Source organism: Carassius auratus, chromosome 20, assembly GCF_003368295.1.
Source record: "Carassius auratus strain Wakin chromosome 20, ASM336829v1, whole genome shotgun sequence".
NCBI lineage: Eukaryota > Metazoa > Chordata > Actinopteri > Cypriniformes > Cyprinidae > Carassius > Carassius auratus.
This window is the reverse complement of record NC_039262.1, coordinates 6,809,534-6,827,299: the sequence shown is the minus strand read 5'-3', so window position 1 is coordinate 6,827,299 and position 17,766 is coordinate 6,809,534. Positions and strand designations below refer to the sequence as shown.

General features: G+C 34.7%; 1 protein-coding gene across 3 annotated transcripts in view; it reads right to left on the bottom strand.

Moving 5' to 3' along the window:
- LOC113120716 (nuclear receptor coactivator 1-like) overlaps positions 1-16,105 on the bottom strand; it is a 53,996-nt gene extending 37,891 nt beyond the window's left edge. For 2 of the 3 annotated variants that reach the window (XM_026290706.1, XM_026290708.1), the window contains exons 1-3: positions 15,578-16,105; positions 8,318-8,489; positions 7,138-7,310 (exon numbers count right to left, since the gene is read on the bottom strand). The gene's annotated coding sequence lies outside the window, so the exon portion shown is untranslated. Of the gene's footprint in view, positions 1-3,015; positions 3,400-7,137; positions 7,311-8,317; positions 8,490-15,577 lie in introns of those variants that run through there. The other variant, XM_026290707.1, reaches the window with a different exon arrangement.
- Between the last annotated feature and the right edge of the window lie 1,661 nt (positions 16,106-17,766).

Genomic DNA, 17,766 nt, shown 5'->3' with positions numbered 1-17,766 from the left:
GTGAATATAATACCTATATTTAAAGGATTAACAACAAGCATTTACAATATATAATATTATAAATCCCCAATTCACACCAATGTGAAATTCTTTAAGCAAATATGAAGGAACTAAGGGCACACTTCACCATTTTTTTTATTTTTTTTAAACATGACCCATACATATGAACATGCAAGATCGTTCAGAAATTAGGCTAGATCCTAAGAAAATCCAGAAAATGACTCCCATGCATGTGCGGCCCTTACTGTAATTATCAACAGCTTGTGCCAGTGTGTTCAGAGTTCAGTTCAGCCCTGCTCAGTCAAGTGTTGAGGAAAACCAACCGGCAGGTAATGAAGATACCTTAGCTTAGACTTGAGAATAACCAGTCACACTTCTCATGTTGCATGAGTTATCTGCATCAGCTAAAATGTGACTTACACAAAAACATCTATAGAAACTATACTTTGAAACTATATTAAACTATACCATTTCTATCCCTAAATATTCCAGAGGAGTGATATTTCAATATATCAAAGCATGCCTGTTCACATTAACAACATTTTACACGTCTGCATTATAATTTAAGAAAAACAATATTTTTGCATTCATTTTAGTCTTTCTCTTACCGTCTGCTGTTTGCTGAATCTCATATTTCACGCTAGATAAGAAATATTTGGCAAAGTCCAATCTGATTTCAAATTCCCTCACCAAATGCAGTAGATATAGCATGTTTTAACCACTAACTGTATGCAAGAAGTTGACAAAACGGTCATGAATCTTGTCTATAGGTCAGCTTAGTCCTGTTTATAAACTCTGAGTCATCAGTCTTTGGTTGAGAAAGTTTGCATGTAAGCTGATGCTTCTATCTTATATCTGCTAATAAGTTGTGGGGCTATTTAATGGAGCTATAATTAAATTTCTTTGAAAGCAATTGATAAGAGAGAGCATACTGTATCTTTTTCTGCCAAGAGGCAAAAAACCCTTCAATTTTAAGCACTGCCATCATGTGATACTAATATCTAAATACACTATTTATTTTTATTCATACACATCTCCCATCTTTGCAATTCCTTTTAGTAGAAAAATATCATGAGACTTCATACCCATCATCATAAGAGTTTACAAAATCAACAGATACCTTGTACTAGGTGTAATGATTTATCAATACCACACAAAACACACACACACACACACACACACACGCATGCATGCATGCACACAAGGATGCACGCGCGCATGCACGCAAATGTACACAAACAAGCAATGTTATGTTATAATACAATGATACATTTAAATAAACAAGTTAAAATAAGTTAAAAGGTTTTCAATTTAGCTTCACCAGGCAGACAAACATGTGTATACTTGTGTTTGTGTGTGTCACTCTCTTTATATCATGGGTGTGACTTTTCCCTGGCGCCAATCGGCTACCTGATTTGGCTGGCTGCTGACCTGGTAATGGGAGGTCCTTTGTCAGTGTGAATGCTTTCCTCGGGGCAACCTGCCACCCAGTCATCAGATGTCTGAGTTTTGATGTCTCACGGCATAGTTTGCAAACATACATTAATGTGCTGGGTAAATATGTGTGGGATAACTCAGGGCTTAGTACTTAGCCCCCTCTTTTTCTCAATAAACACACCATCAGTGGCTGGTGGGCTATGATAAAACACGAAGCTTGTCCTCTCACTGCACATACTATACAAGACAACCATCATTTCAGTGTGTCAACATCCTGATCCTGACTTGTATCTATGACTGCATTTCAATCTCAGTCTGGACAAAGAGTCATTACCTTGTGGGTTCAACAATACTACTCTGAGAAAGAAACCTGAGAGTAGTGTTTGGTGACCAGTTAAAGTTCACTGCCAACATGTTGAGGACTAGCCTTGCAGATTTGTTTTACAACTTCAGAAAACCGACCCCATGTGTCTAGATATGCTGCAGAGTACTTAGTTCAGGCTCTCAGATGACCTAAAAGAGAAAACTGACTATAGATTAGGGGTGGGTGATGTATAAAAAAAAATTACATCTTGCAAAATTTTTACGATATTCGATATATAGCTGCCCGATATATTTGCCCATTAAAAAGAACAACAACAACAAAAACCATATACCATATTTTTTGGACTATAAGTCGCACCTGAGTATAAGTGGATTTATTTAGAACCAAGAACCAATAGAAAACATTACTGTATACAGCCGCGAGAGGGCGCTCTATATCTTCAGAGTAGGCTACAGGAGCATTGAGCAGCATAGAGCGCCCTCTCATGGCTGTAGACGGTAATGTTTTCTCTTGGTTCATGTCAAATTAATTTTGATAAGTCGCACCTGACTATAAGTCGCAGGACCAGTCAAACTATGAAAAAAAAGTGCGCCTTCTAGTCCTGAAAATACGGTAGATTAAACAGCGAATTTAAGCTGTTAAAAAAAATCTAGACCAAGTGATCAATTACTGCTTTTTATTAAATGAACACATGTAAGCCTATATGTAGCTGAAGCAGTGCAAAACAAGTACAGAATGTGCATTCTGTAAAAAAAAAATTTTCACATAGAGTATGTTCTGGGTGTAAGAAAACTATCAGTACAAAAGTGAGCTATTTGACACAAATGTTTTAATAAACAGCATTCACAGTTTTCCTTATTTAACACTGATGAAATATTCACACTGTGAAGAACACTTCACTTCAACAAAATCAAGAGGCTCTCATTCTTTCTACTAGTACAAAAACAAAAATCATCATCATCATCCTCACCACATTCACAACATTTTACAACATAAACATTTTAATCTGCACTCGCTTTGGTCACTCACTCTTCATGCTAATGTGAAAATTTTCCTCACACTTCCTTCAGCAGACAAACAAACTATGAAAGCCCTGGGAGGCCTACAGTCCCCTCACATGCTCGGTGCACACACACTCTCCCACGCGTATGTGCACGCACACATAGTCGGCCTGAAGGTAAACAACCTGTTTATGGGAGAAAAAAAAACAGTGGGAGGGATTTTCCTTTTCACTCTCTCATTCACTCACGCACCTGAAGCAGGGCTCAGCTGGCACCTATGAGGCTGGCCAACTCAGCCTGTCCGGTCAGAGAACAGTCCACGACAGTTACGCTAACCCCTCTGTCAGCACGAGCTATGGCCGCGTGTCTCGCCATTTCCCAGGATATGGGGCTCCTTCTCGTTGAGAGCTACTCTAATCACCTCGCGCGCAGACAGAACAGCAACCTATGTCACTGAGCGAGAGGGAGAGACCACCATGAAGTGGAGGAGAGGGGATGAAAAGTATTGTTTACACATTCTTATCAGTGCTCACGCTAGGTGAAAAGAGAAAATGCATCTCATAAATGTGAGCCAATAGGGCACAGCCCCAAAGGAGAGGGGAGAGGCCCTCCTAGAGGAGACCAGTGGCACAGCGATGAAGTTTCAAAACAGACAAATCCCACGCCTGACTGCACTCACAACCCACCCCCCTCCGTCCATCAATGGTTTGCTCCATGAGGAGCCATGGAGTCACTGTTGCTGTCTACCTCCCCATAGCAATACAGATGAGAGAGAAAATGTATACAGCTTACCCTGAAAATCTGAACACAGTGTGAAGCTGAAGCAACAGTCGTGACTCATTCTTTGACAATGCACCAATTAATTCAATATTTTGTCAAAGAATCGTGAGCTTTCCAAAGAAGAAATTTGGTCAAAATTCTAAAAAAAAAATTGTATAGATGTTCCAAGGAATGTGCAAAACTATATATACTATATATATATATATATATATATATACTATATATATATATATATATATATATATACTATATATATATATATATATATATATATATATATATATATATAAACTTTTTTTTTGTCTAATTCTGAATAAATCCATTTTCCGCACATGCGTCTTTTTGCTGTGAAATCTTCTATTAAGTAAATGTAAAAATAGCTAATATTGCTAGTAATATTTTAAGATGAGCAGGACTGTAACAACTTGGGTTTGGAAAAAAATCATGATAAATGTATCAATTATGATACATCTGGCTTTTGAAGACATATTATTGGGTGATATACATGAGATATAGGCCTACAGTGATATTTCTGATACTAATCTCATTCATTTACATTTCAAGCTATAAGAATTGTATCTAACTCCTTGACCAAATAAATATCAGTAAACCACCAAATTGCACATTTTCGCTCAGTTTGGTCCTCTGAAAAAGCTTTATATTCTCCTATAATATCATACCTATTGGATCATATAAGCCTGATGTATCAAATACCCTACGCAACACATAGGTAAACATGAATATATATATATATATTTTAGGGATGCATGATAGAACACACTTCTATGGAAACATACCTTTGTTCGGTGTCTTCATTCATGCACATTTTCTGCTCGTGCACACAGACCAATAACACACACAGCACACACAAAACTGCATGCTTCAGTTTTATAAGTTTAAAAACAACATAAACTCACAATCTATTTGAAAACCACTGTGCTACACCATAGCTTTTCTTTTCTATTCAGGGTAATTGCACCCTTGAGTATGCACTTGATTTTCCAGGAGCCTCCATAGTATTTTTTCACCTCCTCTGACCTCAGGCTGCGGTCTTGCAAAGGAACAAACGTAAAATTTAAAACAAATGAAATGTCGAATAATAATCATGAAAAGAGAGCATTTTTTCTGAGCCTCATCATCCTTAAATTACCCAAACCTTACTGTTTAACACTGTACTGTTGACATGAGAAAAAGATCACGGGTTTCATAACACGAAACACATGTCAAACTAAATCCGATAATTATGGGGAAAATTGTTGGGAGAGTACAACCTATGCATGTGAAAGAGAAACCAGGTGTCAGAGCACTGTACAATAAGCACAAACACCTTTAAAGAAAACAGGCACACTAAAGCAATCATCATATAAACAAACTGCCCTTTCCAAACTGAGCTGAGAAGACATTACGTTTTTTTTACTAATTCATTCAAGTCAGTGATTACCCTCATATTAAGAGGGAGGTCTGTTAATTCAGCTGGTTTCCAAGCAACTAAGTGATTAGCATGAGCATTTTTCCATACATTAGGAAATGGAGTAAATTACATTTCAGTCGTGGGTTTTTGCATTTGATTACAGCTTGTATAATCCCAGTAACCAGGATGTAAACATATCTGACAGCTTGAACCTACATCTGTGTGCATGTTGTACGATCCGCATCTTAAAACATTTACATTAAGCAGATGCTTTTATCCAAAATGACTTACAAACTGAGGACAATAGAAGCAATCAAAATCAACAAAAGAGCAATGATATGCAAATGCTATAACAAGTTTCAGTTAGCTTAATGCAGTACATATAGCATGTTTTTTTTTTAATGATCATATAATAAATGAAAAGAAAACACAGAATAGAAAAAGAAAAGAGCAAGCTAGTTTGAGGCCTTTTTTGCTTTTCTCGATTGTATTATAAATAAAACGAAAACGGATAGAATACAAAAAGATTCGAAAAAGCAAGTGTTCAGTTTTTTTTTTTAAGTCTAAAAGGGGTATGTTTTTTTAAATAAAGAATAGAATTAGAATAGAGAGTGCTAGAGGTAGAGTTGTCATTTTTTCAGTGTTTCCTTTTTAATAAATTTGCAGAGTTGTGATAAATCCGTTTTTGCTTTGTAATTATGGACATGGATTTACGTGGAAAAAAAACAAAATGAGAAGAAAAAAAATAAAGGGATATGAAGACTTTCTATAGGCACTTCTATAAGAAAACAAAATGAATGACACTTTTTCCATCACAGCACAATCCTTGACTAAAATATCTTGTCAGTATTTTCAAATCAACAAAAGCGCAAACATGCATACATTAAAACCATGCTAATAATTAAACTACCTAAGTGTGAGTGTGAAAATTTATCTGCAAAATAGAAGAGTGCAGACAGATCCAGTGCAAGCACAATTGGGTTTCACATTACCAAGACAACTGTAGGCTTTGTTGAACAACCACTACACATCTAGTATAAGCAAATGCAGAAAACACTGTGCAGTTGAGCCAAAGAAGAGTGTTACACCTGCACCGACTGTCCCCAGCACTGATCATTCATATCTGAAACACCTCAAAGCAGAGTGCTGCACTGAATACCCTACTTGTTTGAACAGAAACTACTGTCTTATGGACACAATTTATCAGTTAACTTTGCAGTGATGACAATTATTTGGCAGTTGCGACTTCAACAATAAGAGAACTATGAGAGCTACAGCTGTGTGCCAAGATACAAGCTAATGAATATTTTTAGAAAGATACATAACAAGAAATACATATATTCAATTGGGTGTAATATAATTATATGGTAACTATATAATTAACTGAAAAAAGGAATGTGCAGCTTGACATGCACAAAAAAATATATTTTGAATAATATTAATGCTAAGTTTTTTTGCTTGTGTGCTAATATATAAACTCACTCTAATTTATATAAACAAACAGAAAAAGCAGTATGTCAGCAGTCAACCATTTATACTCATCAATATTTTGCTGTTTAATATCTTGGTGAAAACCATTTTTTCAGGATGCTTTGATTAATAGAATGTTCATAAGAACAGCATTTAGAAAAGCAAAAAATCTTTTGTGACATCATGTATGTATTTACTGTAAGAATTAATGAATTTAATGCATTCTTGCTAAATAAAAGTATTCATTTTTGTCTCGCTAAAAATCTGAAAGACCCAAAACTTTTGAATGGTGGTGCATTAAACTTTTTTTTTTAATCACTATAAAACAATGTATGTTCAAACCATCTGAATCAATAAAATGCATACTCAATATTATGTTACGAGTACCTGATTTCTGCCTCTGCACACGAGGCTACATGTGTAATATAATATGACATAAACAACGGTGATGTAATGTTTAGTCATGCCGCCACTACTTGGAGAAAATAGCCTATTACTGGAAGCGCTTCACTATTTTGAAAACAGCTGAGATACTGCCACGCCACTAAGAATGCAGTCCAGTTAGTACCATCATAACTTGTAGTTAGTTACTCCGAAACACAGGATGATAAGTAAACATTTCCTCCAATAAAAAAAACTTGTTACTGCTGGATCCACAGTTTCAGGTTATTTCTTAATACAGCTTTGAGTTTCTGGATGATTAGCCAACTTACGTGATCTAAGGCTCCAGAGGGATGCTCATTGAGGGGAACACTATGGCTGTGGTCCACTGGGTTTATGGGGTGAGAGAGATCTCAAGGAGAGGGGGCTACGGCGCCACACCCTCCCTATCATGCAGAACCATCCCACCGGGGGGAGGCAGCAGAGAATGGACACCCAATGTATCCTGTGCAAAAAGTAAAGCATTGTGTCAGAATTTACAGGCACTGTAGGCTACCTTAACACAGCAGTAGAATATGGTCATGTCCTATGGCGTCCAATGCTTTTACCTACTGTTAAAAATGTTTTACTTTACCTAAAAAAAGTAATTGAAATAAAGCCAAAACAAAATATAAAATTATTGACACTTAAAACTAAATTAAAAAGAAAAACTGAAAATATAAAAACACTATAAAAGTATATAAATATTAAAATAACACTGCAGTACTGTTGCTCTGCTTATATGTATCTTTAAAAGGTAGCATAAACATTTCTTTACTTTAAAATTATTTATTTGTCATAATTTGTATTATTTATTTTAATTTAGCTTATTTTAATTAAATAATTAATTTAATTAAAATATGTGTTTTTTTAACTAAACTACTTGGCATTTACCTATCAGTGTAAAAGGAAAATGTAACAAAACCGCAAAAGTAAGCAGAAGTTATGTAACATGAAAGTCATGCTATCAGTGAATATGAAAGTTCTACACACCGAGACAGTCTAGTCATAGACTCATGTGTGCAAAAAAATTTTTTACATTGCCATAGCAACTGTAAGGTCTGTTCCACTAGTTTTAAGCCACACGGATAAAGCCTCACTATGCCTTGGCAAAGTGTTCATACAATTGCACCATATTCACATCTATTACCTGCTGCACATCAGCACAGATTGTGACTTCACAGAAGACCTTGATGGTTAAAAAGTGGGCAAACATTTCCAGCCCATGAAAAAAGCTGGAATGACTTTCATCAGTATTGTATGTCTACAACAATGGAAGTGAATGTCTTAAAAACACTTTTTAGCTTTAGTATCAAATACAAAATGGGTCTAGACCATTTAAAAAAAAATAGTCTGTAGGTACTTTAAATGAAAGTTACTTAAGTGTAGAGAGAAAATCTAGCTTTTTAATAACGGAGGTCAATGGACTGACTGAGAGTCTGGGTTTTGGGAAACCCAACATGGCTGACTTACTTGATCTAGGGCTCCAGAGGGAGGTTCATTGAAGGGAACACTATGGCTGTGGTCCACTGGGTTTATGGGATGGGAACTGGAGAACAGAGAGGGGGTTACAGAACCATACCCTCCCTGTCATGCAGAACCATCCCACTAGGGGAGGCAGGAGGAAATGGGCACTCGATGCAACCTGCGGATGAACCACAAGAAAAAGATTAAGGGTTGAGGGAATAAAATCAATTCCACAATCATCAAAATGGCAAATCGCTGTCATTGTGAAAGCCCCTTAAGACATACATTGACAAAAGCCAGCACTGTGTAAAGCTTTTCCATGAAGTTTCATGAAAATAAAGAGATTATAGAATGAGGAGCTAATCTATTTGGATACCAGCTTCGGGCAAGCAGCTGAGCTGTGATCAGATCTGATGATTTGTATACAACGGAAAGATGAAAGCAAAGATTTCCTGCTGCGTTAATTAAGAACCTTTTACTTCACCTCAACAGATGTGAGACCTAGGGCAGACAGCACTGATGCTTTGATTGAATGAGTGCTTGTGTGCGTTCTAGATCATAGCAACTAGGAAACCTTAAAGCTTTTGACTTCAGATGGGCCTTTGTTCTTGTTCCAGCCCAGTATTCTCTACCACCAATACTGATTCTCATGGGGCCCTTGAGGAATTTGAAATGCAGGCTATTCATATAAGCACCAGAGGGATCATATCTTTTCATTATTAAAAAAAAAGAAGAAAATAAACTGTAGGGCTACATTTATTAATAACGAATGCTTTGTTCATTACTTTGAAACACAACCTAGATATGTAACACAACAACATTATATTGAAGTATATAAACTAAAAATAAGATTAAAATGTCAAAATGTATTTAATATTATTAATTAATATTATTCCCACAATGTAATGGGAGAGTAAAAAACAACTGAAACAAGAAGGAAAAAGGCTTTTAGGATGTTTAAGCCCTCATTATGATGAATAATATACATGTCTTTAAATAGAAAAATAAATGGCAAATGACTGTTTCACTCTAAAAACTGTGGTTCCTAAACAGACAGCAGGACGAGACAACCTCAAAATGAAAATCCTTCTCATACAACAATGCAAAGTTTCTTACTTCTTTGCAGAGGTGGCAGTATATCTCATATTACCTGATATGCTCTACTGTGTCCCAGAACTATAAGCCTAAATCCATTGGCTACATTTTGCAAATAGTCTGTTATAGAGCAGCATGATAGTGAAGCTAGGTGTGAATCCAATGGAATACTCACAAAATGAAAGCTACATACTGAATAGCCTAGATCAGAAAAAAATATCTGTATTATGTGAGAGAGAGAGAGAGAGAGAGAGAGAGAAAGACTGCTGTGAGATTTGAGCGAGCTGTGAAACAACCACAGCTATATAGAATAAATTGGTTGTAAGTTAAACAGTTTGGATTTCATTAGACTTTGCATATAAAACATGCAGAATGACACAAATCAGAATTAAGTATTTCAGAAAGTAATGTGTTAAGTGATCATAGCATGAATTTTATATGCACTGCAATAGGATTTGGTCATGCACGAGGAATACCGTTCATTAATCAAATTCAGTATACACAGTGTAAAGAAAATCTGAGCTTTAAAATGTCAGGAGCATGATCAATGAATCCCAAATGCAGTAGCTGTAGTCTCTTAATGTTTATTTTATGAAAACATCATGCAGGCATAGCTGATGTCAGCATTATCTTTTGATTTTTTTTTAACACCGCAATCATATGCTGTCCTAGTACAAAATGATGACAAAGTCAAGATTATCACAGAGTCATCAGTACACTTGCAATGCATGGAGGTGTACATTTAGATTTGGACATGATTTTAAACCACACTGGTTTATGCAAATGAGTGGCAATTAAGTATCAGCTATGAGAACAGAACACATGAGCGGAATGCATCGATTTTGCAAGCAAATGCAGATGACAACCACAAATAACGCAGTACTTCAGTTCCCAAAGAATGTCTCCACAGACATGTTATCTTCTTTAGCTATTAATCATAGAATTGATCATCTCAAACACGTACACAACCGCTTAAAGTTTGGGGTCATTAAGATTTCTTTTCTTGAAAAAGATTTATACTTTTATTAGTCTGCAACTCTGCATTAAAACAATCAAAATTGGTTTGTTTTCAGGATCATGTGATATTGAAGTCTTGTGAAACAGCTGCAGAAAATAAATTGCATTTTAAAACATTAAAATAGAATACATTTCAATACAAAATAGAATGCATTTCAAATGACATGGGCAAAATAATGCATAAAGTTTGAGATGTCTGTGTTTTCTTGACAAACTTTTGTCTATCTATTCCTAATATACTCATAAAATATAGGCCTAGAATTTCTCTGAAGTGAGATGTCATGGCACATATTATGAAAAACTAAACAAGCATAAACCAAGATTTTTTTGTTGCAACTTGCAAGTCAGAAAAGGAAACTTTTTTTGAACGTTTCAAAATACATTCAATAATTCTAGACTGAAATCTGTATAAAAACCACAGAGCCAGAAATCAAAAAAGAAAAGGAAACAGACTCCATAATAACGCATTGGACATTTTTTGTGGATATTTCTTTCCAGTTGGAATAGAGTTTTAAATAAGCTAGTTAATAATGTAATAAGAAATTTCATATAAATAATTCTGACTGAAACACTGAGAAATAAGAAAACAGAAGTTTCAGGACTAGAAAAGTTGAATGCTGCTCACCATGTTAGGCCCGTCTAAAAGAAATACATTACAACGTTGCCCTTTTGGAAGTCAATGAAGGAGGATGATATAAAAAGCAACTAAAAAAAGGACAAAGAAAAGAAAAAGGTGTGTGTTGTCATTCACAAAAGCAAGGCATAATGCTTTGTTTGAAAAAAGGTCAGTTTCACCGCCAGTGATTCTTCTAATGCGTCCACAGTTTGTGTAGTAATTACTTGCATCTCCAAACAATGATAGATCTTAATAACATCTGTAGATGAGAACTCTGAACCCCATTTCCATGCATGTAACATCTGTGGATAGACTGAAATAACTTTCAGGAAACATTCAAATTCAAAACACTTCAAGAAGTGTAATGACAACGAGTGAATTAGGGCATAGAAGCAGATTTCACTAAATGTTTCCATGTGTATTCTCTGTTGATAGAAGAGAGATGTTAAACTGGACTAATGCAACACAGCAAAGTATCTCCCTAACTGATTGTTAGTAACAGAATCTAATAATAGACTACTTCCCCACTGCTCATTGTTACAAGTACAAGAACCTCTGAATTTACAAAGTGAAACACTAAACCTAAAGATAAAATCTTTCATATTTATTCATTTGCTTAATATATTCAAAGACTGTGAATACTGGAGAAAATGAAACATTTCTGAAAGCTAGATGATCAATACCATTTAAAGACAAAGTTTTGCTCTATGCAAACATATCGACCACACAGCAATGAAAATGTGTAGGTTTAAATCATATCTGCTTAGATGCATTTAGTTATATCTTTAATACGGGAACATTAAGGAAGTCTTACTATGGGAGATTTATTGAAAAAGTAAGCCTATTTATACCTTACAGGTAACTTGGTATTTTACAAATAAAATGATGGAAAAGGTTAAATGCTAAATATTTAGAAGGTGTTGACTTTCAGAGTCCTAAAACAGCTGCTTAATGTTGACAAGTTCCCACAGCAGTCAGTCCCTCTGGATTTTGCAATTTCAATACATATTCAAGCAATCTCTGCATTATTTGCAATAGCTTTTAACTTTTGTCTCATACTACCATCACATGGCTTCCAGGCTAGAAGACAATTTTACTAGTCATTTGTTTACACATTTAACTCCTTGGGAACCAGAATAATTGTCAACAGGATTGTTGGGTTACATTGCAAAAAATATATATATTTTGTCTTTAGTATTTTCTTGTTTTCCCGTACAAATATCTTAATATTTTTAAATCAAGATATTTATTAGATAAGCAAAATGATTTAGGATAATAAATCTTGTATTCTGAAAAAATGTAACAAAATTGAGTTTAAGATTAAGAAAAAATAAACTTAATTCAAAGGGCAAAACTATTTAAAAATATATATTTTTTTAACAATTGAATATTACCAATATCCAGTCATTTTGCTTATCAAATAAATGTTTCTTGATATAAGAATGTTAATATACTTCCACCTTTTTTCTTCTTCTTTAGAGTACCTCTGGACCAATTATTAAGAAATATTTCTATTTGAGCATTGTGTTGTTTCATAACACGTGTTGTTAACAACTTCATGACAAATAAACCTTTCATTAAAATTATACATTTGCTCATAATTAATCAATTATGGGGGAAACTTCATTGAAACTGTTTTATTATAAGGGATGTTATATTTATAACAATTAAAGCAACACACACACACAAAAAAAAAAATCCAATTATTAACATAGCAAATATAATTGCATTTTCCCATTAAATTAATAGGGAGAACGTTTAATTTAATGCCTCCCACTGACAAAAATATCAAATATGCACGCATGTTTTATTTTCAAAAGTGACAGCTGAAGAGTTTTCAAAGTGAGAGAGTGGCAAGGGGTGTCAAAAGTTGCAAGGTTTATAAAAGGAGAGAGTGAGGACATGTTCTTTGTGGAGAAACTGATGTTTCACTCACACTGAGCTTGTTACAACATCCTGTACTTCTGAACTTTGGGGGCGAGACTGTCTTTCCCACCTCTGCTATCTGTAAATACAACTTCTGAGGCAAGGGAAGCAGTTAGCAGATGCTGCACTCGCAGAAACTGTTGCCCCTCGCCCAAACTTCCATGCAAAGGGGAAGCAGAGTTTGTCCGTCTTGCGCCGTTTCCGTGTGCTTTGAAAAACAACCCTGAGTTGTTGTTAAGCTCAGGCATGATCTGATAACAAGACATGTGACACGGAGTCCTGGGTCCCCCTCTCGCCGTTCTCGTTGCACAGGGTGGGCGTCTGTTCGCTGGCTTGAGCAAGCTTGCTTTCCTGTCCCTCTCACTCGTTCATTTGCTAGTTCGCTCTGGCGCTTTTTCCCTACCCCCACACATTCTCACAGGCTGCTGCACAAGCTTTTTTTCGAGAGAGATGTAGGTCAGCTCTCTGACGTCTAAGGAGGCACAGCTGAGCGCCCCTCTCCATGCTGCGGCAGAGAGAGACGCTCACACCGACACACAGGGAAGGAAGCGGTAAGAGTGCGATACCGTCGCCTTTCGGTCACACCAGAATCTGGGTTTGACTGCTGATCATTTACTTGTTGAGTTTGAGGATGTGTAAACAAAACATAAGGGACCTTTGTAAGACAATACTGCAACCACATTATAAACAGCTGCTTTTTATGATGAAAATATTTTAATTACTTCCCTTGAGATTTAGAAGAAATATATACATACATATTTATTACATAATTAGCGAGACTTCACCAGTGAAACGAAGAACAACATAAAGCCAACTGTTTATGAATAACAACCTTATTTCCACAGCTACTTACAATCAAAAGCCGTCTGTTTATTTTAGTTCGTAATGTGCATATTCATAAGCTCCTCCACTGGAGACTGTTATAAATTTAAAGTTATAAGAGAGGTACATTCCTGTTTAGTCAAACTAATGCATCAACACAACACTCTGAAAACAAGGAAGTCCACATCTTCCATCTCTCTCCTGGCAGGTTCGTGGAAGGGACATGCTTATATGAATATGTGCTGGAATGTCGAGGGGTGACAGTGAGCTGTGAATTCTGACCACGAGCTTTGCATATTTGGGGCCTTTGAAAAGTATAAAAGCTTTTTTCCAGTGAAATGCAAAGAAAGCACTAGATTAAGTAAAACGATATAAGGCATCAAATCCTTTTTGATGCACCTGATAAACCAAGGGTGGTAAATTAATAATAACAATTATTTTTAGACAGATTTTTTATTTTTTTGCTTTTAACATACTGGGAACCATTGATAGCATGTACAATATTCTACAAACGTAGGTATGAAAACAATATTTTACATAGCCATCATCTAAATTTTTTTAGAATTACCTTTTTTTGTCAACAATAATGATTTCTAAGAATAATCAACCTAACATAATATTATTATTACCTATATAATTATATAACATAACCTATATAATAATATAACCTTTAAAACAACAAGAAGATTATTATTGTTAGGAAATCGTTTTTACTCAAAATCATCCAATTTTTTTTTTTTTTTTTTTTTAAGATCTAACTGCAGTCTCTCCCTAAACCAATTAACTTAAAAATAAATAAATAGAATTATTTTTGGCAGGATAAAATATCCTTATGCTGCTGATCAGACAATAATAACAACAAAAACTGGTATAACTGGTTGGTAAAATAATAACTACAATAACTATTTAAATTATCATTATGACATCAACTTTTATAATTATTAGTGTTATATATTAGTATTAGTATTATGAATAATAATAATCTGAATATTTTTTTTTTTTATGACATTTATTTTTGGAGTACATTTGACTATTTCAGCCTTTCTGCTTCAATATTTCACATTTAATTCAACCTACTTTCTGATCATTTGTAATTTAAATTAAATCCTACACCTATTTTGGTCAGTACAGAATGATATATGGCAGAATAAAATCATATTTTATTCACCTGATCAGACATAACAACAACAATAATTGATCATTGTTTGTTCAAATAATAATCATTATTTTATTCTCAATATTAATAACAACAATAATTCGTTATTGTTATTATTATTACTGGCAACAATTTTTACTGTTGTTAATTATGAGCTGAATATTGTCAGAACATGTTTACATTTATTAACCTCATATAATTTAAAGATTTAAATAACTGCATTCTCAGCTAAATAAAAGCACTTCAGTTTAAACCCTGCCAATACAATCTGACACTCAAACTTGAGGAGTCAGTAAACACCATGCAGAGTCTCTCGACATGACATTAGCTTGCACTTCAACCAAATGCAACCACATTGCAAGAATCCAAATTAAATCTTATGATCTCACTATACAGATCTGTATTTCACAGTTTGACAAAAAGAAACCATCAAATGCATGTCTAACCACTTGTAAAGCAGTTTGTGTAAACGCCACATCTTTTCCACCTGTCTGGTAAACTAACCCATACATCTGAGCAATATTAATGCAAATGGATGTTTAAATCAAGTAACCTCTAGCTGGATCATCCCCGCCACATATTCTTTTTACTCAACAACAACAACAAATACAAAACACGAACGCATTCCAGTTACCTGTTTATTCCGTTCTCCTATTAAGTTACAGATGCTCGCTGAACTTTAAGAAGTCTTGGAGGATGGTGTTTGTTGTTGCTAATACAGCCAGACGGAGCGATTAGTTATGCATTCAGTCCGATGCAAATATTTCTACAAGCCCAGCGCCTATGACTGAGCTTGCATTTGAGAAATAATTGGAGAAAAGCGCAGTTCATCTTATTCTGACAGAAGAATTCCGTTAATGTGGTGCTATGGTGTCCGTTAAACCTTCCAGTTGAAGGCTAGCTAAGCTAACGAGGTTAGCGGGCTAATTTCAGAAGCTATTTTGAATCCAGGACGCAGTTTTTCTCCGTTAAACTCCGGGTGTATGTTGTCGTACGTGCATTTTGTTGAAGATAAGCTATTTCTTTATTCACTCCCGGAGCTGCAGTGCTGCTGTCATCCAAGGCAAATGGTAATTTGTGTGTTTAATTCTCGCGTTGATCTCTCCCCACCGCCATTTTCATCCTCGAGCTACACAAACAAACAGGAGGATCGCTCACGTCACCCACAAGGTGCGCGACTGCGCTGATCTCTATGGCATGGTTTGAGGAGGTTGCTTGGCGACGCATGACTTGAAGATCTGATCTGATTGGCTGCGCAGGTTTGTGTGCGATTGAGGAATCGCTGGGTTGCGTATGGCTAGAGCATAGATATATTTTTTCATAGATTCCTCCTCATCAGTTACCCAAAACAGTCTTACAACCCCCTCTGCATTTGATTTATTTGATAATTTTATTAGAAAACTTTGTTTTGGCACTAGAAATATGAATGTTAACAAAACTGTTCGTTCCTTACTTCAAAAAGATATTGTTTCGTCTCCTAACTGTATATTTTATTGGAATATATTAGTAAAAGGTTTATTATGGAAGGATATTTAGACCTTGCCAAACAAATACTTATTGGTAAACAAAGTCAAGGAAGTATCTTTTACATAGCCTAGATATTACCCAGTAAATAACTTTCTTGTTAAATGTAAAAATTATATTGATTTGGTTTGTTCCTTTTGTAATATCAGGACTGAAACTTTGTTTTTTATTTTTTTGTTTTTTGGCATTGCTATTATGTTAAAATATTTTGGAAAGATTTGACTAGATTTATAATTGATAACACTGACCCCACTTTTTCTTTGTGCTTAGAGCACGTTGTATTTGGATTTATTAATATCCCTTCAAATAAAACCAAGCAATATTCAATTATAAATTTAATTGTAATTTTTGCAAAATTTCATATCCACATGTGTAAGTACAGTAAAAGCCAATCCTTTATTTTTGGTTCTTGAAAAAGAAATTCAAGTTTATGTTAAGACGATTATATATATAATATATATATATATATATATATATATATATATATATATATATATATATATATATATATATATATATATATATATATATATATATATATATATATGTAATATATATATATGTAATGTTTAGCCCACCCCCCTGGCTATATGTGTATTTTGTATGCATATTTTTCTTTACTTTTCTTTATATTCTGTTTGGGTTTTATGTTTTCATGTGTATTATTGTAGCTGTTACTGTAATATATATATATATATATATATATATATATATATATATATATATATATATATATATATATATATATATATATATATATATATATATATATATATATATATATATATATATATATATATATATATATATTCCCCGTAAGCGACTGTTTCTACAGGCCACTATATGTAAGCCGTCAACCTGACGTGATTCTATCAAGGTATATTTGTTCTCACAGAGCCGTTCTGATTGTGGCATATTTTGAATAATCAGTGATCACTATGGTGAATTAAATGAAGGTATTTTTGATGCAAAACAACTGATCGTCTGTAACAACGAAATTAAGACGTTCATTTGTTTTGTATCAAAAATACGTTTATAGAATTCACCATAGTAATCACTGAATCACTGACCCGATTCAGTATGTTGAATGACGTCGAGTTGACCGCTCCAAGATGGCGTCCGAATCTACGTGCCTGGAGCGGTCGAATGGGGAATCTATGCATATCTATGAGATAGAGAGCACAGTTGCGTATTGGCTTGAATGAATAAAACCAGAGACGATCCTTCCTCCACGCAAAATACGCAAGATGCCTAGGGCCCCCCAAACAACAGGGGGGGCTCTTGCTCTCAAAGATTATT